General features: G+C 37.5%; 1 long non-coding RNA gene across 1 annotated transcript; it reads right to left on the bottom strand.

The window, feature by feature from the left end:
- Nucleotides 1–413: 413 nt before the first annotated feature.
- Nucleotides 414–14,303, bottom strand: LOC132424034 (uncharacterized). The gene is made up of 3 exons (XR_009519157.1): nt 13,653–14,303; nt 13,169–13,294; nt 414–629 (listed from the first exon to the last, which is right to left on the bottom strand). It is a non-coding gene; the product is annotated as an uncharacterized lncRNA (long non-coding RNA).
- Nucleotides 14,304–15,471: the final 1,168 nt, after the last annotated feature.

Below are 15,471 nucleotides of genomic sequence, written 5' to 3'. Positions count from 1 at the left end.
GTGAAATCCAGGAAGTCACCTGGTCCATGTTTATGATTAGTGGTTAAAGTGTTTTTTTTCCTCTAAAAATTGGCAGCAGTGCTGTATTGTCTAATAGTATATCTACAAATTTCAAGAGATCTATAACTCATATAATAAATATATTCACATTTCCCATACTGTTTGCAGTTGTCAACATATTCAGGCCGTTGATTTTTATGTTATACAATTTTAGACTTTCTTTTTTGAAAATTAATTATTCAAATCTACTATATTCTATTCTGGTTCTTCTTATGTAAAATGCCACTTACTCTATATTACTGTTTTGTATAAAATTATTTTTATGTAAAGATAATTTTTATTTTGAAATTATTTCATACTTATTGAAAAACTACAAGAATAGTACAAAGAACTTTTTTATTCCCTGAATCATTTTAAAGTATGTTTTCAAAATGATGTCCTGGGCTTCCCTGGTGGCGCAGTGGTTGAGAGTCTGCCTGCCGATGCAGGGGACACAGGTTCATGCCCCGGTCTGCGAGGATCCCACATGCCGCGGAGTGGCTGGGCCCGTGGGCCATGGCCGCTGAGTCTGCGCGTCCGGAGCCTGTGCTCTGCAACGGGAGAGGCCACAACAGTGAGAGGCCCGCGTACTGCAAAAAAATAAATAAATAAAAAATAAAAATAAAAATAGCTAATCACTGAATAATTTAATATTTTATTTAGACTAACATAATCAAATATTAACCTTCACTAACATTCCATGTAAATTGATACAGCCACTATGGAGAACAGTATGGAGGTTGCTTAAAAAACTAAAAATAGAATTACCATATGACCCAGCAATCCCACTACTGGGCATATATCCAGAGAAAACCATAATTTCAAAAAGACACATGCACCTTAATGTTCATTGCAGCAGTATTTACAATAGCCAGGTCATGGAAGCAACCTAAACGCCCATCGACAGACGAATGGATAAAGATGTAGTACATATATACAATGGGGTATTACTCAGCCATAAAAAGGAACGAAATTGGGTCATTTGCAGAAATGTGGATGGAACTAGAGACTGTGATACAGAGTGAAGTAAGTCAGAAAGAGAAAAACAAATATCGTATATTAACGCATATATGTGGAATCTAGAAAAATGGTACAGATGAACCGGTTTGCAAGGCAGAAATAGGGACACAGATGTAGAGAACAAATGTATGGACACCAAGGGGGGAAAGTGGGGGTGTTGGTGGTGGGATGAATTGGGAGATTGGGATTGACATATACAGTAATATGTATAAAATAGATAACTAATAAGAACCTGCTGTATAAAAAATAAACTTAAAAAAATCTACAAATACTAAGCAAAGAAAAAAAAATTCATTGCCACAGTGCTTATGATACAAAAAGTGGTAGAAAAAATGGAGATGTTTAAGGGGACAAATTAGACAAATAATGGTACATATTAACAAAGAACTATGCAGCCATTAAAAAGAATAGAGATGAAATGGAAAATGCCAGTAAGTATAGTTAACTATTAATTTTATTTTTAAAGGAAGATAAAGAGTAACAATATGGTGTATACATTTTCAAAGGATCTATATATGCCATAAAATTTAATTTATTTTCTTTGTAAGGACATAAGAAATATGTGATAGGTACATCTCTTGGGAGAGAGATGGTGGGGGGAAACCATGGAGGTGGGTAAGAGAGACATTGTTTAATATTTACATTTCTGTACTGTTAATTTTTGAAAAATCTTATGTATGTATAATTTTTCTCTATGTTAACAAACACTCTCTGGGTACAGGGATAATTGGTGTTTTTGCTTGTTTTATTCTTTATTCTTTTCTGTTTTACAAAAATAAAGACTACTTCAATAAAATTAAAAAAAAACCCTTCACTAACATTCCAAATTTATTTAATATGCCCCCAAAAATCTGTGGACCAGGTAAAAATTACATATAATATTGGCTTACATATTCATTCATTTAACAAATGTGGGCACAATATATACCATGCAGTGTCCTAGGCACTTGGAATGTAAGGTGTGAATAAATTCCCTGCACTTGTGAAATTTATGTTCTAGTGTAAAAGACCAACAATGAATACAGAAATATATATAATAATATCAGGTCATGATAAAGTGCTTTAAGGAAAATATAGCAGGAGAAGAGAATAGAGGAGGGTGAATTTGCTGGTTTGAATATGATAGTTAGAGATGAAACCTCTGAGGAAGTGATTTGAATGAAATGGAGTGAGACATGCAAAGATCCAGGGAAAGGTATTCTGGGTAGAGGGAAGAGCAAATGCAAAGGTCTTGAGAAGAGAATGGGCTTGGCTCATTTGAGGACTAATAAGCTGAAGTGCAGCAAATTATTGGGAAGGAGACTAAAGATGTAGCTGGAACACATGAGGTAGGGACCCTTGTAAGCCCTGGTAAAGTTTTGGATTTTATTTTACATGTGATGGGGAGCTACTGGAAGGTTCAGAATAGGAGAGTGATATGTTCTATTTTTTAAAAAGAAAAATGACACTGGTTGCTGCGAAGGGAGAACATTGTTGTTGAGGTAGAAGGGAAGTGGAGTGACTAGGAAGTGAATTTAGAGGTCCAGACAGGAGGCTATGGTGGTATGGACTAGAGAAATTCTAGTGAAGGGGGTGTGAGGTCAGATTCTGGATTTTGTTTTTGAAACAGGATTTGCTGATGGATTGTAAGAGGGACATGAGAGAAGAAATTATATCTCTTCTTCATATTTTAATTGTTATCAATTTGATTATTGGCATAATGAATCATAATTTGCATTCAGTATTATTTTCATTATTTTACTTTGCTATCAATGAACCCATTTAAAAAATTATTTATTTATTTGGCTGTGTTGGGTATTAGTTGCAGCACGTGGGATCTTTTAGTTGCAGCATGTGGGCTCTTAGTTATGGCATGTGGGATGCAGGATCTAGTTCCCTGACCAGGGATTGAACCTGGGCCCCCTGTATTGGGAGCACAGAGTCTTAACCACTAGACCTCCAGGGAAGTCCCATCAATGAACCCATTTTTAATTCCTGATATCTTATTTTGATTGGCTAAATGAACTCATGCAAGTTGGTACATATAAAGATAGGATCTTCTTACTATACTTATTTGCAAAGTGAATGGAATATTGATTATAATGGATAAGTTCTTTTGATTTTGCCATGTTTATATAATTGTGAATACTGTGATTACTCAATTCTCCCACTTTTCTTTACATACCCTACTGTAAAATATTAGGATAGGGTACAAAATGATGTCATTTGGTCTTTATTTAACAGCAGAAAATGAAACTTATTATCAGTACTGTTGTAATATAACCATCCAGGATTTCCAAAATGTGCATATGTGAAACAAAAAGCATGAAATTTTAAACATTTTGGAGACCTCATTAACAGCTTAAAAGGTATTGGTATTTTTCAGAGAATGAATGCTTTATGAAACTTTAGGGTATCACTTGTATTAATAAGTTATAATTTCTAAGGAGAAATATAAAGAATCTTCTTTTAAATTAATTTTGTGAAAAATTATCTAGCTTCTCAGAGTCCTAAATCTGTCCTGATTCAAACATACATACATAGTGTATTTACATAGATATCTACACACAACAAGTTGTCAAAAACACAGAATAAGAAATAGTTCAATGCTGCTGTTTACTATCTGTCTCCAGTTCTTAAGTCAATCTTCTAAACAGTTCGATTTACATGGCTGGTCAAGGCCTTGAAAAATATCCCTCAATCTCCCATGGTTGCATCAAAAATCTGATTTTATCATATAAAGTGTTTTCTATTTCTAGTAGTGAGATTTACCTAATAACTAAATCAGGATCAGAAAACAAGAGAATATGTGAGGGGCCTAGAACCCCTTTCAAAGCTATGGTAGTTTATTTCTTCCAAAGAACCAGCTTTTGGTTTCATTGATTTTTCTCTATTGTTTTTCAATATCATTGGTTTCTTCTCTAATCTTTATTATGTCTTTTGATCTGTTTGCTTTAGGTTTAATTTTCTTGTCTTTTTCAATTTTCTTAACATAGAAGCATAGATTATTGTCTTGAAATAATTTCTTTCTAATTTAATGCTATATATTTAATGCTATATATTTCCCTTGGAGTGCTGTTAGTTGCATCCCAGAAATTTTGATATGGTGCATTTTCATTTTGTTTGGTTACAAATATTTTCTGATTTCCCTTGAATTATCCTCTTTGAACTATGGATTGTTGAGAAATGTGTTGTTTAATTCCTAAGTGTTTAGAGATTTTTAAATGTGTCATTGATTTATAATTTAATTCCTTCATGGTCAGAGAACATACTTTGTAATGGTTTCAATTGTCTTAAGTCTCTTAACGTTTGTTTTATGACCTAGGATACGGTCTATCTTGATGATTCATTCCCTATACACTCAAAAAAAGTACTATTCTGATGCTGTTGGATTGAGTGTTGTTCTATAAATGTCATTTCAATATAGCAGTTTGATGACATTTATAACCTTGCTGATCATCTGTTTACAGGTTCTATCACTTATTAACAGAGATGTGTTGAAGTACCAACTATTACCGTGGATCTATTTCTTTCAGCTCTGTCAATTTTTCTTCAAGTATTTTGAAGATGTTTTTTAGGTGAATGCACATTTAAAATTATTGTCTTCTCGGTGTGGAGTTCCGGATTTTGGAGAGTTCCTCCTCGTACCCCCACCCCAACAAACTGCCAGGAAGAAAGAAGTATGAGTCACAGGAAAATGAAAAAGGGATGTCTCAAATTTTGTAGGACTCATTATTGATTTGAGAACTTGAGTTGGATTGAAGAATGAGTACAAATAGAGGATTGTTTCAAGATGGCGGTGTAGAAGGATATGCTCTCACTCCCTCTTGCAAGAACACCAGAATCACAACTAACTGCTGAAGAATCATCTACAGGAAGACACTGGAACTCACCAACAAAGATACGCCACACCCAAAGACAAAGGAGAAGCCACAGTGAGATGGTAGGAGGGACAAAAACACAATAAAATCAAATCCCATAACTGCTGCATGAGTGACTCACAAACTGGAGAGCACTTATATCACAGAAGTCCAGCCACTGGAGTGAAGGTTCTGAGCCCCACGTCAGGCTTCCCAATCTGGGGGTCCGGCAATGGGAGGAGGAATTCCTAGAGAATCAAGACTTTGAAGGCTAGCGGGATTTGATTGCAGGACTTCAACAGGACTGGGGGAAACAGAGACTCCACTCTTGGAGGGCACACACAAAGTAGTGTTCACATTGGGACCCAGGGGAAGGAGCAGTGACCCCATAGGAGACTGAACCAGACCTACCTGCTAGTGTTGGAGGCTCTCCTGCAGAGGCGGGGGGTGGCTGTGTCTCACCATGAGGACAAGGGCACTGGCAGCAGAAGTTCTGGGAAGTACTTCTTGGCGTGAATCCTCCCAGAGTCTGCCATTAGCCTCACCAAAGAGCCCAGGTAGGCTCCAGTGGTGCGTCGCCTCAGGCCAAACAAGCAACAGGGAGGGAACCAAGCCCCACTCATCAGCAGACAAGTGCATTAAAGTTTTACTGAGCTCTGCCCACCAAAGCAACAGCCAGCTCTACCCACCACCAGTCCCTCCCATCAGGAAACTTGCACAAGCCTTAGATAGCCTATCCACGAGAGGGCAGACAGCAGAAGCAAGAAGAACTACAGTTCTGCAGCCTGTGGAACAAAAACCACATTCACAGAAAGACAGACAAGATGAAAAGGCAGAGGGCTATGTCCCAAATGAAGGAACAAGATAAAACCCCAGAAAAACAACTAAATGAAGTGGAGATAGGCAACCTTCCAGAAAAAGAATTCTGAATAATGATAGTGAAGATGATCCAGGACCTCGGAAAAAGAATGGAGGCAAAGATCAAGAAGATGTAAGAAATATTTAACAAAAATGTAGAAGAATTAAAGAACAAAAAAACAGAAATGAACAACACAATAACTGAAATGAAAAATACACTAGAAGGAATCAATAGCAGAATAACTGAGGCAGAAGAACGGATAAGTGACCTCTAAGACAGAATGGTGGAATTCACTGCTGTGGAACAGAATAAAGAAAAAAGAATGAAAAGAAATGAAGACAGCCTAAGAGACCTGTGGGACAACAATAAACGCAACAACATTTGCATTATAGGGGTCCCAGAAGGAGAAGAGAGAGAGAAAGGACCCGAGAAAATATTTGAAAAGATTATAGTTGAAAACTTCCCTAACATGGGAAAGGAAATAGCCACCCAAGTCCAGGAAGTGCAGAGATTCCCATACAGGATAAACCCAAGAAGAAACATGCCGAGAAACATAGTAATAAAACTGGCAAAACTTAAAGACAAAGAAAAATTATTGAAAGCAGCAAGGGAAAAATGACAAATAACATACAAGGGAACTCCCATAAGGTTAAGAGCTGATTTCTCAGCAGAAACTCTACAAGCCAGAAGGGAGTGGCATGATATGCTTAAAGTGATGAAAGGGAAGAACCTACAACCAAGATTACTCTACCCGGCAAGGATCTCATTCAGATTCAATGGAGAAATCAAAAGCTTTACAGACAAGCAAAAGCTAAGAGAATTCAGCACCACCAAACCAGCTATAAAACAAATGCTAAAGGAACTTCTCTAAGAGGGAAACACAAGAGAAGAAAATGACTTACAAAAACAAACCCAAAACAATTAAGAAAATGGTAATAGGAACATACATGTCGATAATTACCTCAAACGTGAATGGATTAAATGCTCCAACCAAAAGACACAGCCTTGCTGAATGGATACAAAAACAAGACCCATATACATGCTGTCTACAAGAGACCCACTTCAGACCTAGGGACACATTCAGACTGAAAGTGAGGGGATGGAAGAAGATATTCCATGCAAATGGAAATCAAAAGAAAGCTGCAGTAGCAATACCCATATCATATAAAATAGACTTTTAAATAAAGAATGTTACAAGAGACAAGGAAGGACACTACATAATGATAAAGGGATCAAACCAAGAAGAAGATATGACAATTATAAATATATATGCACCCAACACAGGAGCACCTCAATATATAAGGCAAGTGCTAACAGCCATAAAAGAGGAAATCGACAGTAACACAATAATAGTGGGGGACTTTAACACCTCACCAATGGACAGATCATCCAAACAGAAAATTAATATGGAAACACAAGCTTCAAATGACACAATAGACCAGATAAGATTTAATTGATATTTATAGGACATTCCAACCAAAACCAACAGATTACACTTTCTTCTCAAGTGCGCACGGAACATTCTCCAGGATAGATCACATCTTGGGTCACAAATCAAGCCTCAGTAAATTTAAGAAAATTGAAATCATATAAAGCATCTTTTCAGACCACAACGCTATGAGATTAGAAATCAATTACAGGGAAAAAAACCGTAAAAAACACAAACACATGGAGGCTACACAATACGTTACTAAATAACCAAGAGATCACTGAAGAAATCAAAGAGGAAGTCAAACAATACCTGGAGAAAAATGATAATGAAAACACCACAATCCAAAACCTATGGAATGCAGCAAAAGCAATTCTAAGAGGGAAGTTCATAGCTATATAAGCCTACCTCAACAAACAAGAAAAATCTCAAATATACAATCTAACCTTACACCTAAGGGAACTAGAGAAAGAAGAAAAAACAAAACCCAAAGTTAGCAGAAGGAAAGAAATCATAAAGATCAGAGCAGAAATAAATGAAATACAAACAAAGAAAACAATAGCAAAGATCCATAAAACTAAAAGCTGGTTCTTTGAGAAGATAAACAACATTGATAAACCATTAGCCAGACTCATCAAGAAAAAGAGGAGGAGGACTCAAATCAATAAAATTAGAAATGAAAAAGGAGAAGTTCCAACAGACACCGCAGAAATACAAAGCATCCTAAGAGATTATTACAAGCAACTCTTTGCCAATAAACTGGGCAACCTGGAAGAAATGGACAAATTCTTAGTAAGGTATAACCTTCCAATCCTGAACAAGGAAGAAATAGAAAATATGAACAGACCAATCACAAGTAATGAAATTGAAACTGTGATTAAAAATCTTCCAACAAACAAAAGTCCAGGACCAGATGGCTTCCCAGGTGAATTCTATCAAACATTTAGAGAAGAGCTAACATTCATCCTTCTCTAATGCTTCCAAAAAATTGCAGAGGAAGGAACACTCCAAAACTTATTCTATGAGGCCACCATCACCCTGATACCAAAATCAGACAAAGATACTACAAGAAAAGAAAATTACAAACCAATATCACTGATGAATATAGATGCAAAAATCCCCAACAGGGCTTCCTTGGTGGCGCAGTGGTTGAGAGTCTGCCTGCCGATGCAGGGGACGCAGGTTTGTGCCCCGGTCCAGGAGGATCCCACGTGCCGCGGAGCGGCTGGGCCCGTGAGCCATGGCCGCTGGGCCTGCATGTCCGGAGCCTATGCTCCGCAGCGGGAGGGGCCACAGCAGGCCCGCATACCGCAAACAACAACAACAACAACAACAAAATCCCCAACAAAATACTAGCAAACAGAATCCAACAACACATTAAAAGGATCATACACCATGATCAAGTGGGCTTTATCTCAGGGATGCAAGGATTCTTCAATCTATGCAAATCAATCAATGTGATACACCATATGAACAAACTGAAGAGTAAAAACCATATGATCATCTCAATAGATGCAGTAAAAGCTTTTGACAAAATTCAACACCCATTTATGATAAAAACTCTCGAGAAAGTGGGCATAGAGGGAACCTATCTCAACATAATAAAGGCCTTATACGACAAACCCACAGCAAACATCATTCTCAATGGTGAAAAACTGAAAGCATTTCCTCTAAGATCAGGAACAAGACAAGGATGTCCACTCTTGCCACTATTATTCAACATAGTTTTGGAAGTCCTAGCCACGGCAATCAGAGAAGAAAAAGAAATAAAAGGAATTCAAATAGGAAAAGAAGAAGTAAAACTGTCACTGTTTGCAGATGACATGATACTATACATAGAGAATCCTAAAGATGCCACCAGAAAACTACTAAAGCTAATCAATGAATTTGGTAAAGTAGCAGGATACAAAATTAATGCACAGAAATCTCTTGCATTCCTATACACTAATGATGAAAAATCTGAAAGAGAAATTAAGGAAACACTCCCATTTACCATTGCAACAAAAAGAATAAAATACCTAGGAATAAACCTACTAGGGAGACAAAAGACCTGTATGCAGAAAACTATAAGACACTGATGAAAGAAATTAAAGATGATACCAACAGATGGAGAGATATACCATGTTCTTGGATTGGAAGAATCAATATTGTGAAAATGACTATAGTACCCAAAGCAAACTACAGATTCAATGTAATCCCTATCAAATTACCAATGGCAGTTTTTATGGAACTAGAACAAAAAAATCTTAAAATTTGTATGGAGACACAAAAGACCCTGAATAGCCAAAGCAGTCTGGAGGGAAAAAAACCGACCTGGAGGAATCAGACTCCCTGACTTCAGACTATACTACAAAGCTACAGTAATCAAGACAATATGGTACTGGCACAAAAACAGAAATATACATCAATGGAACAGGATAGAAAGCCCAGAGATAAACCCATGCACCTATGGTCAACTAATCTATGACAAAGGAGACAAGGATATACAATGGAGAAAAGACAGTCTCTTCAATAAGTGGTGCTGGAAAAACTGGACAGCTACACGTAAAAGTATGAAATTAGAACACTCCCTACCACCATAGACAAATATAAACTCAAAAATGGATTAGAGACCTAAATGTAAGACCGGACAGTATAAAACTCTTAGAAGAAAACATAGGAAGAACACTCTTTGACACAAATCACAGCAAGATCTTTTTGGAGCCACCTCCTAGAGTAATGGAAATAAAAACAAAAATAAACAAATGGGACCTAATGAAACCTAAAATTTTGCAAAGCAAAGGAAACTACAAACAAGACGAAAAGACAACCCTCAGAATGGGAGAAAATATTTGCAAACGAATCAACAGACAAAGGATTAATCTCCAAAATATATAAACAGCTCAATATTAAAAAAACAAACAACCCAATCAAAAAAAGGGCAGAAGACCTAAATAGACATTTCTCCAAAGAGGACATACAGATGACCAAGAAGCACATGAAAAGCTGCTCAACATCACTAATTATTAGAGGAATGCAAATCAAAACTACAATGAGGTATGATCTCACACCAGTTAGAATGGGTATCATCAGAAAATCTACAAACAACAAATGCTGGAGAGGCTGTGGAGAAAAGGGAACCCTCTTGCACTTTTGGTGGGAATGTAAATTGATACAGCCACTACGGAGAACAGTATGGAGGTTGCTTAAAAAACTAAAAATAGAATTACCATATGACCCAGCAATCCCACTATTGGGCATATACCCAGAGAAGTCCGTAATTCAAAAAGACACATGCACCCCAATGTTCATTGCAGCACTATTTACAATAGCCAGGACACGGAAGAAACCTAAATGCCCATCGACAGACAAATGGATAAAGAAGATGTGGTACATATATACAATGGGGTATTACTCAGCCATAAAAAGGAAAGAAATTGGGTCATTTGTAGAGACATGGATGAATCTAGAGACTGTGATACAGAGTGAAGTCAGTCAGAAAGAGAAAAACAAATATCGCATATTAACGCATATATGTGGAACCTAGAAAAATGGTATAGATGAACTGGTTTGCAGGGCAGAAACTGAGATACCGATGTAGAGAACAAACGTATGGACACCAAGGGGGGAAAGCGGCGGGGGCTGGTGGTGGTGGTGTGATGAATTGGGAGATAGGGATTGTCATGTGTACACTGATGTGTATAAAATGGATGACTAATAAGAACCTGCTTTATAAAAAAATAAATAAAATAAAATACAAACAAAACAAAAAAATATTGTCTTCCTGGTAACTTGACCCTTTTATCATTATGTAACGCCCATCTTAATTCTTGATAAATTTCTTTGCTCTGAAATCTACTTCGTCTGATATTAATATAGGCACTCCAGCTTTCTTTTGATTAGTGTTTGCATAGTAAACCTTTTCTTACCTTTTTACTTTCCTATATCATTATATTTGAATTGAATTACTTGCAGTTCATTCATTCATCTCTCTGTGCATTCATTTATTGAGTAACTGCCACATGCTAGATACTTTTATAGGCACTACACACACAGCAGTGAATAAAACAAAAATTGTGCTCTCTTGTAGCTTGCATTTTAGTTGAGGGAGAGGTTATAGACAGTAACTTAGTAAGCAAATAAATATAGTTTTGTAATGCTTTTATCCATTCAATTTCTTTAATTGGTATGCTTAGGCCACTTACTTTTAATATTTTTAGATTTAGGTCTACAATTATGTTTTGTTTGTTCCCTCCATATTTTGTTTCTCTGCTTCCCCTTTTGTGCCTTCTTTTGGATCATGTGAATATATTTCAGTATTTAACTTACTTATGATTTTAATTTTTTTGTATAGTTTTTTGTGGCTTCTTTAGGTATTACAATAAACATATTTTTCACAGTCTACTTAGAAAAATATTTTTGTGCTTCAAGAGTAGAAAAGCACCACATTTGACCCTTTATTTTCCTTTATTTTGTGGTTGTAGTATATGTTACAACTATATACATTGAAACATAACACAATGTTTTCAACTGTCAAACATGTTTTAAAGAACATAAGATGTTCTTTAAGTTTCCTTCTGGTAAGATTTCCCATCTGTTTGAAGAACTTCCTTTAGCATTTCTTTTAGAGCAGTTTTGGTGGCAATAAATGCTCTTGCTTTTCTTATTCCGAGTGTTTTTATTTCACCTTCATCCTTAAAAGATATTTTTGCTAGATATTCTGGGTTGAGAGTCCTTCCCTGCCTTCCTTTCTTTCTCCCTCCCTCCTTCCCTTCCTTCTCTTTTTTTAAGCAATTTGAAAATGGTGTGCCACTTCCTTATGGCCTCAATGATTTCTGATGAGAAATCAGTAGTCATTTAAATTGCTGTTTCCCTATAAGTAATATGTCATTTTCTCTGGCTGCTTTCAAGCTGAGCTTCTGAAATGTGTACACTCTGCCCTTCACCAAATTTGTGTTCAAACTTACTTTGAGCATTTTTACAGTAGCTGTTTTAAGGTTTTTGTTAGATAGCTCAAATATGTGTCATGCTGGTACTGGCATCAGCTTTTTCTTTTCCCATGTGAATTTTCCCTGGGTTTTGTATACTTAGTAATTTCGGATTGTCCTGGGCATTTTGAGTATTATGTAATGAGAGTCTAAGTCTTAATTATTTACTTATTTTTAGTTTTAGTTTTTTAATAAATTTATTTATTTTTGGCTACATTGGGTCTGTTGCTGCACGCGGGCTTTCTCTAGTTGTGGCGAGCGGGGGCTACTCTTCGTTGTGGTGCGTGGGCTTCTCATTGCGGTGGCTTCTCTTGTTGTGGAGCATGGGGTCTAGGCACAGAGGCCTCAGTAGTTGTGGCTCGTGGGCTTCAGTAGTGTGGCTTGTGGGCTCTAGAGCACAGGCTCAGTAGTTCTGGCGCATGGGCTTAGTTGTTCTGCCGCATGTGGGATCTTCCCAGACGAGGGATCGAACCCGTGTCCCCTGCATTGGCAGGCGGATTCTTAACCACTGCACCACCAGGGAAGTCCCTCTTTTTTAAATTCTATGGAGATTATTGATAATTTTTCTTTAGCAGGCCTTCATTCTGGTTAGATTCAGGTCAAAAGTTCCAACCAGCCTTGTGGGAGTCATAGTTCAATGTTATTTCTGTTTTCAAAAACCTCCAGAGTTTTATTCATATCTAGGCCATGTGTGAGCCACCCAGTGGCTAATCTTGGATTTGGGTCATAGTTTACTTCTCCAAGTCTGTGTATGCCGTTTGGACTCAGACCCACACTGAGGGCAAGACTGAGATTTCATAAGCAACTTTATGGGGTTTACTTTGCTGATCTCTTCCATCTCCCAATCTCCTCTGTACTTTAGTTCCAGGGGCTCCCCCTACTTTTTTTTTTTTTTAACCTCCCAGCTAGAAAGCTGAGGCTTTATGTGCCCTGCTCTACCACACACTTTCTATGAATATGCCCGTCTGGGGCCAAGCAGTGGGAAGACAGAGAGAACAAAAGCAATGGGATTTACCACATCCTCTTGGGGCCACAGCTCCTCTGATTGTACACGAAGGTTCCCTTTCCTCAGAATTTTAGGTGTCTGTGGGTTTGCCACTGCCACTGTTGTTGCTGCTGACACCCTCAGGTTGTTTGAGAGCTGGTGTGCAAGAAAACATAGAAAAAGAGAATGGAGTATTTTCTTAATTTTTGCTGGTCATTAGGAGACTCCCTTCCCACTCTTTGAGCCAAAATTAGGTTTTCTCTGGAGCTCTGTCTGCACAGAATCCCAATTCTGGGTTTTAAGCAGCCTTAAGCCCAAGTAGAGGGGCTACCAAAGGGGAAAATACGGGTAAACTCACTGTTGGTCTTGTGGTATGTTAAATTCTGGTCTTCTTCAATCTGACTGCCACTCTGAGTCCTCAAGTAGCTGGACCATGCATTCAAATACCTGGTCTATGCAGGTTTTATGGTTGCATTTGGTGGGGATAGGATGGAGTGTACTTACTCTAACTTACCCAGAGGCAGAACTTCCAAGGTAGCTTTTGATCAACTGTTTATCACTATGCTCACTTGAGGGTGACTTTTACGTGCTTCAAAATCCTAGGGCTTCAGGATGTGGACAGTGTGGGAGGGTATATGCGTTATGTGGGGGCAGTAGTATGTAGGAAATCTCTGTATCTTCTGCTCAGTTTTGCTGTGCACTTAAATTTGCTCTAAAAATAAAGTCTATTTAAGAAATGAGGATCCTGGTGACAAGATGGCAGAGTAGGACATGAGCTCACATCTTCTTATGGAAACATCAAAATCAACTAATTGCTGAACAACCATTGACAGAAAAATGCTGGAACCACCAAAAAAGATACCCTACAACCAAAGACAAAGAAGAAACCACAATGAGACAGTAGAAGGGGTGCAATCGTGATAAAATCAAATCCCATACCCACCGGGTGGGAGACCCACAAACTAGAAAATAATTATACCACAGAAGTTCTCCCACAGAAGTGAAAGTTCTGAGCCCTACATCAGGCTCCCTAGCTGGGGGCCTGGAAACGGGGGGAAGAGCCCCAGAGAATTTGGCTTTGAAGGCCAGAGGGGTTTGATCACAGGAATCCTTCCACAGGACTGGGGGAAACAGAAACTCCACTCTTGGAGGGCACACACAAGGTCTTGTGTGCACCAGGACCCAGGGAAAAAAACTGGACAGCTATACGTAAAAAAAATGAAATTAGAACATTCTTTAACACCATATAAAAAAATAAACTCAAAATGGGATAAAGACCTAAATGAAGGATCAGATACTATAAAACTCTTAGAGGACAACATAGGCAGAATACTCTTTGACATAAATCGCGGCAATATCTTCTTCAAGCTGTCTCCTAGAGTAATGGAAATAAGAACAAACAAAAAACCCAAATGGGACCTAATTAAACTCAAAAGCTTTTGCACAGCAAAAGAAACCATAAACAAAACGAAAAGACAACCTAGAGAATGGGAGAAAATATTTGCAAATGATGTGACCAACAAAGGATTAATCTCCAAAATTTACAAACAGCTCATGTGGCTCAATACCAAAAAAACCAACAACCCAATCAAAAAACTGGCAGAAGACCTAAATAGACATCTCTCCAAAGAAGACAAACAGATGGCCAAGAGGCACATGAAAAGATGCTCAACATCACTAATTATTAGAGAAATGCAAATCAAAACTACCATGAGATATCACCTCACACCAGTCAGAAGTACCATCATCAAAAAGTCTACAAATAATAAATGCTGGAGAGGGTGTGGAGAAAAGGGAACCCTCTTGCACTGTTGGTGGGAATGTAAATTGATACAGCCACTATGGAGAACTGTATGGAGGTTCCTTAAAAAACTTTAAAGAGAGCTACCATATGATCTAGCAATCCCACTCCTGGGCATATATCCAGAGAAAAACATGGTTCGAAAGTATACATGCACCCCTGTTCACTGAAGTGCTGTTTACAATAGCCAAGACATGGAAGCAACCTAAATGTCCATCGACAGATGAATGGATAAAGAAAGTTGTGGTATATATATATATATATATATATATACACACACACACACACACACACACAATGGAATATTACTTAGCAATTAAAAAGAATAATATAATGTCCTTTGCAGCAACATGGATGGACCTGGATATGAACATACTAAGTGAAGTAAATCAGAGAAAGACAAATATATGATATCACTTATATGTAGAATCTAAAAAAAAAAAAGTGATACAAATGAACTTATTTACAAAACAGAAACAGACTCACAGACTTAGAAAATGAACATATGGTTATCCAGGGGGGGAAAGGGACA

The sequence above is a fragment of the Delphinus delphis genome, chromosome 4 (assembly GCF_949987515.2).
Source record: "Delphinus delphis chromosome 4, mDelDel1.2, whole genome shotgun sequence".
NCBI classification, from domain to species: Eukaryota; Metazoa; Chordata; class Mammalia; order Artiodactyla; family Delphinidae; genus Delphinus; species Delphinus delphis.
This window is presented reverse-complemented; position numbering and strand designations above follow the sequence as displayed.